This window comes from Coregonus lavaretus, assembly GCF_964263955.1.
Source record: "Coregonus lavaretus genome assembly, chromosome: 6".
Classification (NCBI taxonomy): Eukaryota; Metazoa; Chordata; class Actinopteri; order Salmoniformes; family Salmonidae; genus Coregonus; species Coregonus lavaretus.
The window spans coordinates 55309446-55319379 of NC_139993.1; positions in this window are offsets into that span (position 1 = coordinate 55309446).

The following is a 9934-nucleotide window of genomic DNA, read 5'->3' on the forward strand; positions in this document are numbered from 1 at the left end:
TCTTCTTGGACGATGATAATGGTGTAGAGGGTGGCGTCCCTCACCGGTGCCCACTCCATGTGCAGGGAAACGCCTGTTACCATAGCGACTAGCACCATGGGTTTGGACAGCTCCTCTGAAGGGAAGGAGGAAAAGTAATGTTATTGATATGAACCATTGATTTCACTATTTGTTTGACCTTTTGAATATTTGTAGACTAGACATGAACTATTTTGAGAGTGTGAGTAATATAATTATGCATATATGGTGGAAAGACGAGATGGCGTGGCAGTTTGAGAATGTGCTAACCTCTAATGGACAAGTCAGCAAACATTGCAGGCTCTGCCATCCCCAGATCTCTTCTGTTGCGATTTGATGGCCCTGAGAAACAGGATCAAAGCGAGAATGTGTTATTGAAAGCTTGAATACAAGCACAACACCTTGTGCGGTAGATATTTATCATCATCCATATTGGTTTATTCATCACAGTGTGGTTGGATTCACTTGGAATCGCTGATAAAAACAGGCAAAACAATTATATCCAAATGTAGCCTAATTTGCCTACTATGAATATTTTCCTTCTGTCTCATATTTTCCCATCTCACCGTTGATGTCTTTGGTGGGGACGCTCTCTCCCACGGCGTTGCTAGAGGTAACCTCGATGGCGCCTGGCTGGACGTTGTTAAGCTGACAGGACAGTTCCGTGGTGGAACACACCTGCGTTCGGCCGGCTCCAGTCAGGTTGTAGACGGTGTACTGTGTGGCGAACACTGCAGCCTCCCAGGACAGCACGGCACCGGTGTAGCTCACGGCCAGAGGTGCGCAGGGCGCTGGAAGGGAAAGGGTTGGTTTAGTAATGTCAGCTCTGGAATAAACATCCCTCAGCCCTACTCTTAGGATCATCCCCCACCTCAGGGCAGAAGTTACTTCCCAGCCAAAACTGTCACTCCCTTTTTATAGACTAAGGTCACATTGCCCTCAGAATAGATTGACTGAATTCAGTAGCATTGCAGATCAGTAGCATTGCTGATCATTAGCATTTCCATTATAATATTAAATCAGTTTCCACATTCAAACCCTTATGGCTCCATGTTTAGTTAACATACCTGTTGTCCCGGTAACGGGGGTGGAGGGCTCGCTGGTTCCGGCAGAGTTCCTGGTACGGACCGTCAGACTGTAGGAGGAGCCACAGGACAGGGCCAACTCAAAGAAGGTGTACTTTGTCCAATAGGACGAGACCTCGAATATGACCTGCGGGTCATCCAGGATACTGCCGGTAATCTCAACCAGGTACTCGACATTGGGGCAGACGACCGCACTCCAGGAGGTACGGGCAAAGTGGGTCTTGCCGATCAGTTGCATGCGGTTACGCACGGTGGCAGGGGCGCAGGGGGCTAGGGGGAGAGAGGAAGGAGGTTAGAAAGGATAGGGAGAAGAAATCAAGATGGTACACGTCATTAGAATCTATACTATTGCATTCATCTCTATATTAGTTAACCAGTATCTGATTAGACAGTTTTATTACATTGTCCTGTATGCAGTGTTCCCTGTCCTCCTGATGTCATTAATTCACTAACTCTACTCCTCAACCATCTCTATCTCAAAGAACTGGATGGGTTATTACCTGCTCCCTCAAGCAGGGGTTGGCTGTACGAGCTGTTGCAGGTTCCATCAGAGGCCAGCACAGAGAAGTTGTACATGGCTCCACAGTCCAGACCCTGGATGGTGCAGGAGGTGTCCATACTGTCACAGTACAGCATGTCCCCATCCTCAGACTGGGCAAAGCCGTAGTACCCCACAGAGCCCTGGCTGGGGGACCAGGACAGCACGCCTGAGTTAGTCTTACACTGGACATGAATGGACAGGCCAATGGGGTCACAGGGCACTGGGAGGAGAGAAGAGATGCAATGTTACAGCAATGGTTACTTGAATATAACAGCAACGTTATGTTACAGATGACCTCTACATTATATTTTACTCAATGAAAAAGGAGGGATGGTGTACTTGATGAGAAGTGCATCAAAGGAACATTTGGATCGAATGATTGGGTATTTGATGTAAATTGTCTGATCCTTCGAACAAAATGTTCCCTTCGATCCATGTTCTTGTATACTGTATATACCGAACAGAGAATACTGTACTGCTACCTGCTGTATCATAATGTCCCTGTACCTGTGCTGAAGGTGACGTCGGGGCTGGCTTGGCTGGTGCAGGTGCTGGTGCTGGCGGTCACGCTGATTGTGTAGGGCTGACCACAGTGGAGCTTGGCCAGGGTACAGTTGTTCACAGAGCTGTTACAGGTGCGGATGTCACCGCCTCGGCCGGTGGCGGTGAGGAGGTAGGACTGGGCCACCAAGGAGTGAGCCCAGGACACCACGGTACCTTCTGCCTCGCAGGACGCTACCACTGTCACATCCTCAGGGACACAGGGAGCTAGAGGCAGAGGTTAGAGGGAAAGTGTCAGGATATTGGGATAGCTAGTAGCTACCCCCTCAGTAATACAGTCTCTCTGTAGTATTTCTGGTGTAGAGCACTTTGTGTGTTGATCAGTATTGATTACAATCGTTGTTTGCTTTATTTTGTTCTGTTTCGTGTTAACCATGAGTAATGTATCTTTATGCGTCGCAATATAGTGGTGGGGCACTTTTAACTACCTGTGTTGACCATGAGTAATGTGTCCTAATATGTCCTATTGTCGTAGTGGAGTACTCAAGGTAGTAGCTTCCTGTGTTGATTCTTCTATCGTGGTGGAGTGGTCTAGCTACCTGTGTTGACCATGTGTAAGGTGTCCTAGTAATGGAGTGGTCTAGCTACCTGTGTTGACCATGTGTAAGGTGTCCTAGTAATGGAGTGGTCTAGCTACCTGTGTTGACCATGTGTAAGGTGTCCTAGTAATGGAGTGGTCTAGCTACCTGTGTTGACCATGTGTAAGGTGTCCTAGTAATGGAGTGGTCTAGTTACCTGTGTTGACCATGAGTAAGGTGTCCTAGTGGTGGAGTGGTCTAGCTACCTGTGTTAACCATGTGTAAGGTGTCCTAGTGGTGGAGTGGTCTAGCTACCTGTGTTGACCATTAGTAAGGTGTCCTAGTGGTGGAGTGGTCTAGCTACCTGTGTTGACCATTAGTAAGGTGTCCTAGTGGTGGAGTGGTCTAGCTACCTGTGTTAACCATTAGTAAGGTGTCCTAGTGGTGGAGTGGTCTAGCTACCTGTGTTGACCATTAGTAAGGTGTCCTAGTGGTGGAGTGGTCTAGCTACCTGTGTTAACCATTAGGAAGGTGTCCTAGTGGTGGAATGGTCTAGCTACCTGTGTTAACCATTAGTAAGGTGTCCTAGTGGTGGAGTGGTCTAGCTACCTGTGTTGACCATGTGTAAGGTGTCCTAGTGGTGGAGTGGTCTAGCTACCTGTGTTAACCATTAGTAAGGTGTCCTAGTGGTGGAGTGGTCTAGCTACCTGTGTTAACCATTAGTGAGGTGTCCTAGTGGTGGAGTGGTTTAGCTACCTGTGTTAACCATTAGTAAGGTGTCCTAGTGGTGGAGTGGTCTAGCTACCTGTGTTAACCATTAGTAAGGTGTCCTAGTGGTGGAGTGGTCTAGCTACCTGTGTTAACCATTAGTAAGGTGTCCTAGTGGTGGAGTGGTCTAGCTACCTGTGTTAACCATTAGTAAGGTGTCCTAGTGGTGGAGTGGTCTAGCTACCTGTGTTAACCATGTGTAAGGTGTCCTAGTAATGGAGTGGTCTAGCTACCTGTGTTGACCATGTGTAAGGTGTCCTAGTAATGGAGTGGTCTAGCTACCTGTGTTGACCATGTGTAAGGTGTCCTAGTGGTGGAGTGGTCTAGCTACCTGTGTTAACCATGAGTAAGGTGTCCTAGTAATGGAGTGGTCTAGCTACCTGTGTTGACCATGTGTACGGTGTCCTAGTAATGGAGTGGTCTAGCTACCTGTGTTAACCATGTGTAAGGTGTCCTAGTAATGGAGTGGTCTAGCTACCTGTGTTAACCATTAGTAAGGTGTCCTAGTGGTGGAGTGGTCTAGCTACCTGTGTTGACCATGAGTAAGGTGTCCTAGTGGTGGAGTGGTCTAGCTACCTGTGTTGACCATGTGTAAGGTGTCCTAGTAATGGAGTGGTCTAGCTACCTGTGTTGACCATGTGTAAGGTGTCCTAGTGGTGGAGTGGTCTAGCTACCTGTGTTAACCATTAGTAAGGTGTCCTAGTGGTGGAGTGGTCTAGCTACCTGTGTTGACCATGAGTAAGGTGTCCTAGTGGTGGAGTGGTCTAGCTACCTGTGTTGACCATGTGTAAGGTGTCCTAGTAATGGAGTTGTCTAGCTACCTGTGTTGACCATGTGTAAGGTGTCCTAGTGGTGGAGTGGTCTAGCTACCTGTGTTAACCATTAGTAAGGTGTCCTAGTGGTGGAGTGGTCTAGCTACCTGTGTTAACCATTAGTAAGGTGTCCTAGTAATGGAGTGGTCTAGCTACCTGTGTTGACCATGTGTAAGGTGTCCTAGTGGTGGAGTGGTCTAGCTACCTGTGTTGACCATGTGTAAGGTGTCCTAGTAATGGAGTGGTCTAGCTACCTGTGTTGACCATTAGTAAGGTGTCCTAGTGGTGGAGTGGTCTAGCTACCTGTGTTGACCATGTGTAAGGTGTCCTAGTAATGGAGTGGTCTAGCTACCTGTGTTAACCATTAGTAAGGTGTCCTAGTAATGGAGTGGTCTAGCTACCTGTGTTGACCATTAGTAAGGTGTCCTAGTAATGGAGTGGTCTAGCTACCTGTGCTGACCATGAGTAAGGTGTCCTAGTAATGGAGTGGTCTAGCTACCTGTGTTGACCATGTGTAAGGTGTCCTAGTGGTGGAGTGGTCTAGCTACCTGTGTTAACCATTAGTAAGGTGTCCTAGTAATGGAGTGGTCTAGCTACCTGTGTTGACCATGTGTAAGGTGTCCTAGTGGTGGAGTGGTCTAGCTACCTGTGTTGACCATGTGTAAGGTGTCCTAGTGGTGGAGTGGTCTAGCTACCTGTGTTAACCATGAGTAAGGTGTCCTAGTGGTGGAGTGGTCTAGCTACCTGTGTTGATATTTTGGGGTGGGCTCCTCAAGGTGCTGCACTTGTCGGCGGGGACGGAGACGATGATGGTGTAGTGCATGCCGCAGCGCACTCCCGTAAGCTCACAGGAAGTGGACGTGCTGTTACAGGTGAACATGGATTGGTCTTGTCCCTCTGCCGTCGCCACGATGGTTGGAGATAACTCTGTATTCTCCCAGCTAACCACGATACTGCTGCTATGGCATGTGGTCACCGCGGTGATGGTTTTCAGGGCGCAAGGACCTGAAGAGAAGAAAGGTAGTTCATTTATAGAGTCACAGACGGTACACCGCCAGAGAACAGTCTGGAGATAGGACAGTTAAGAGTACTGTGAGGACATTTATAAATGAATATTTTATTGCCCTTGAACTGAACGGAATTTGATTTGCACCTGAGTCTGAGCACAAAATCATAAGTTAGTATGTAACGTACCTGTCTCGATCTGGAAGGTATTACTGGGTGAGCTATGGCAGTATGTAACGTACCTGTCTCGATCTGGAAGGTATTACTGGGTGAGCTATGGCAGTATGTAACGTACCTGTCTCGATCTGGAAGGTATTACTGGGTGAGCTCTGGCAGTGTGTAACGTACCTGTCTCGATCTGGAAGGTATTACTGGGTGAGCTCTGGCAGTATGTAACGTACCTGTCTCGATCTGGAAGGTATTACTGGGTGAGCTCTGGCAGTGTGTAACGTACCTGTCTCGATCTGGAAGGTATTACTGGGTGAGCTATGGCAGTATGTAACGTACCTGTCTCGATCTGGAAGGTATTACTGGGTGAGCTCTGGCAGTGTGTAACGTACCTGTCTCGATCTGGAAGGTATTACTGGGTGAGCTCTGGCAGTATGTAACGTACCTGTCTCGATCTGGAAGGTATTACTGGGTGAGCTCTGGCAGTGTGTAACGTACCTGTCTCGATCTGGAAGGTATTACTGGGTGAGCTCTGGCAGTATGTAACGTACCTGTCTCGATCTGGAAGGTATTACTGGGTGAGCTCTGGCAGTATGTAACGTACCTGTCTCGATCTGGAAGGTCTTACTGGGTGAGCTCTGGCAGTGTGTGTTGACAGCAGTCACATGGAAGGTGTACTGGGTTCCGCAGGCCAGGTCAGGCACATTACAGGTAGTAGAAGAAGAAGTGCAGGTGGAGTTGACACCTCCGCCGCCGTTGGCCATGACTGTGTATGTCTGAGCCCCGGTGGAGGCATCCCAAGACACCCAGACAGAGTTAGTAATACAGTCCAGACTACCTTTAGCATTCTGGGGGACACATGGAGCTGTGGAAGGAGAGCAAGAAAGGTTTTTATGGTACTGTTCTATGGTTTTGCTGTTCTACTGTTCTACTGTTCCACTGTTCTACTTTTCTACTTCCATGGAGAAAAGGGAAAAGCACACGCATAAAAATGAGTGTTTCTTTCCGTTCTGTTCTACACAACAGGTGTGGATGGAATAATCTCGTTCCTCCTGGAGACAGTGTGTGTCTAACACCCTATGAATGCAGTGCGGGGGTCACCTGTGGTCTGGTCTTACCTGAGGACACCGCTACGGCGGCACTGACTTTGCTATTACAGCCACCTCTGATGGAGGTAACCGTGACGCTGTAGCTGTTTCCACACGGAAGGTTCTCAATGGAACACCCGGTTCTTATTGGATGACCCCTGGAGTCACATGACAGGTCGGCGGAGCTGCTGGTCACAGCCGTCACATGGAAGGATTCGGCGTTGGGGTTGGCTCTCCATGTGACCATCATGGAGCCGGCAGCACACTGTACATCCACAGCCACGTCCTGGGAAGGGCAGGGAGCTGTGAGGAGAGAGAGGAGGAGGCTAGTGATAATCATAGGAATAGCATTCTTACAACGGGAGGTTTGGATGCCTATAGTGGAGTCACATTTGTTTCTGCATCAAGGCAGAGCTGCCCTCAGAACAAGATTGAATAAGGAGAACTCCAATCTGATATAAGGGGGTCACTTCTCCCTTTACCTGTTCTGACGTGTGCCGTGTCACTAGAGGTCACCAATCTGTAGAGGTCACTTCTCCCTTTACCTGTTCTGACGTGTGCCGTGTCACTGTCTACGCTGCTGCAGGTGTCGTCCTCAGAGACCACAGTGACGTTGTAGGTCTGTCCACACTGCAGGCCGCTCAGGACACAGTGTGTCTGACTGTTGTTACACATCGCTTGGTGACCTCCATCTGTTGTACCAACAGCCTGGTACAACACCGCGCCGCTGGCCTGCTCCCATGTCACCACCGCAGAGTTAGAGAGGCACTGAAGGGATGCCTGCACATTGGTGGGGTTACAGGGGACTGAAAAGAGAGAGAGAATGTAAGAACATTTGAATTGTCTTCGTATTCTGATGTACTCTTGTGTATTGTGGCATCTTTTGGTTAATGGACACTGATAGTTTCATCAATCAATCAGTCAATCAATCAATAACCTACCAGACTGCAGGGTGAGGTATGCGTTACTGTTGTCACACCTCCCATCCTGGGCTGTGACGGTTAGGTTGTAGCGTTGGCCACAGTGCATCCTGGGTAGTCTGCAGCTGGTGGCGTTGCTGGCACACTGGGTCCAGTGGCCGTCGGGGCCGACCGCACGCACCAAGTAGGAAGACACAAACTCTCCCTGTTCCCATGACACCAGGCCAGCGTTGCTGCCACACTCCATCTTAGCACTGACATTCTGGGGCTCACAGAGCACTGCACACAGAGAAACCGTTAGAGGTTAGAAAGGAATCTCCTGCAGAAAACACACCCAGTTAGAGGGGAATATAGGGCTCTGGAAATACTGGGTCAATCATCTGTGGTGTGTGAGGACCCAGACGAAACCCTAACAATGGCAGCTTGCTGCCCAAACGTTGCTCAAACATTCAATCAATTGCATTGAAGCTGAGTGTCTGGCTACATTAAGTTACCCACCAGTAGGTGTGTCCAGCTGTTCTCTATTATAATGAATCTGTGTCCAGGTGCACTAAATGCTACATGTAGAGGTAGAGTGATGACCTACATGTGTTGAGTTGTACGGCACTGCTGTCTGCGCTGTTACACACATCGTCAGAGGCTTGGACGGTGATGCTGTAGGACAGGCCACACAGCAGCTCAGGGAACTGGCAAGAGGTGTCGCTGCTGTTGCATGATGACCCGTAGCCACCGTTGCCCTGGGCAACAGCTGTGTAGGAGGTGGCACCGTTGCTAGGCTCCCAAGAGACAGACACAGAGCCAGAGTCACAGTCCACATTGGCCTCCAACTGCTCAGCTACACAGGGCACTGAGAGAGGGAGAGCGAGTATACAGTTACACAGACCATACACATCCAGTATAAATACACACAGTTGGAATGAGAGGGTGACAGGTCACAGGAGAGGGTGGGTTATCATCAGGGGCGGGACTAACCTGTCTGCATCTGTATGATGGCGCTCTCTGATACGTTGCACTCGTTGCTTACGGCGATGACACTGATGTTGTAGATGGAGCCGCAGATGAGGTCCGATACGGAACAGACGTTTCCGTCGGTCTCGCAGATGGTCACGTCTCCCTCCATGCTCGTAGCCTGGACGGTGTAGGAGTCTGCTCCACTGCTGGCCTCCCACTCAACACGGGCTGAGTTAGCTAAACAGTCCAGCTGCGATACAACAGCCTGGGGAGGACAGGGGACTGGGAAGGGAGAGGAGAGGAGGAGAGAGAGAGACCATTAATCACATTGCTAACGTTAACTTTTATGATGCGTTCACTTGAAATGAGAACTGTATGCTATCAATAGGGGATGAGGAATATACTAATAATTTTCAACTCGATGCCGATCAGTTATTACAGTATGCTGTATCAGTGATATCTCTCGCATAATTGTCTCCTTCTGGCATCTGCATTATATAATGAGACACTTGTTGTGTCTAGTATAGTTAACTCACCTGATGACACTTCCACGCTGGGGCTCTGGAAGCTGTCACACTGGCCATCAGATGCCCTCAAGGTGACAGTGAATGTCTGTCCACAGGCTAGCTCCATAAGTTCACAGTTGGTGTGGTTTGTGTTGCAGGTGGCTGTAAATTCATGCCCGGATTGGGCCGTGGCGGTGTAGGACACAGCTCCCTCAGCGTAGGCCCACTCCAGCAGAGCTGAGTCTGTGTAGCAGTCCAGGAGGACCGCAGTGATCTCAGGGGTACAGGGGACTGCAGGGGAGAGGAGCGTTCGAATGAGTGGGAAAGTGATACAGGGAGAATGGTACACTGGTAGACACTAGAGTGTGGAAGACCTACCGGAAATTAGAGAATTAAATAGAAGGTGTTTAGGTGAGATGAGGTGATATTTCTTTCAGTCTGAATTTCTACAGTATCAACCTGGGCTGTTTGACCTGTTGTAGAGTACAGTTAGAGCTACTATGTGCTCTGTGATCTGACTGTGTACACAGTGTACAGGTACTACCAGGTGTGTACAGGTACTACCAGGTGTGTACAGGTACTACCAGGTGTGTACAGGTACTACCAGGTGTGTACAGGTACTACCAGGTGTGTACAGGTACTACCAGGTGTGTACAGGTACTACCAGGTGTGTACAGGTACTACCAGGTGTGTACAGTATCTCACCTGTCTGGAACTCTGCCATGTGGCTGGGCAGGCTGGAGCAGCTCTCGTCCACCGCCACCACCTGCACGGTGTAGGGCACTCCGCAGATCAGGTTGGCCAGGGTGCATTGTGGGTCAGCGCTCTCGCAGGAGGAGTCGAGGCCGCGGGGGCTCTGAGCCATGGCTCTGTAGGACAGCGCGCCTTGGCTGGGGCTCCAGGTCACTGCGGCTGTGTTGTCAGAACAGTCCATCACGGCCACAACATGGGTAGGGACACAGGGAACTGTGGAGATGGACCGAGAAGGGTTCA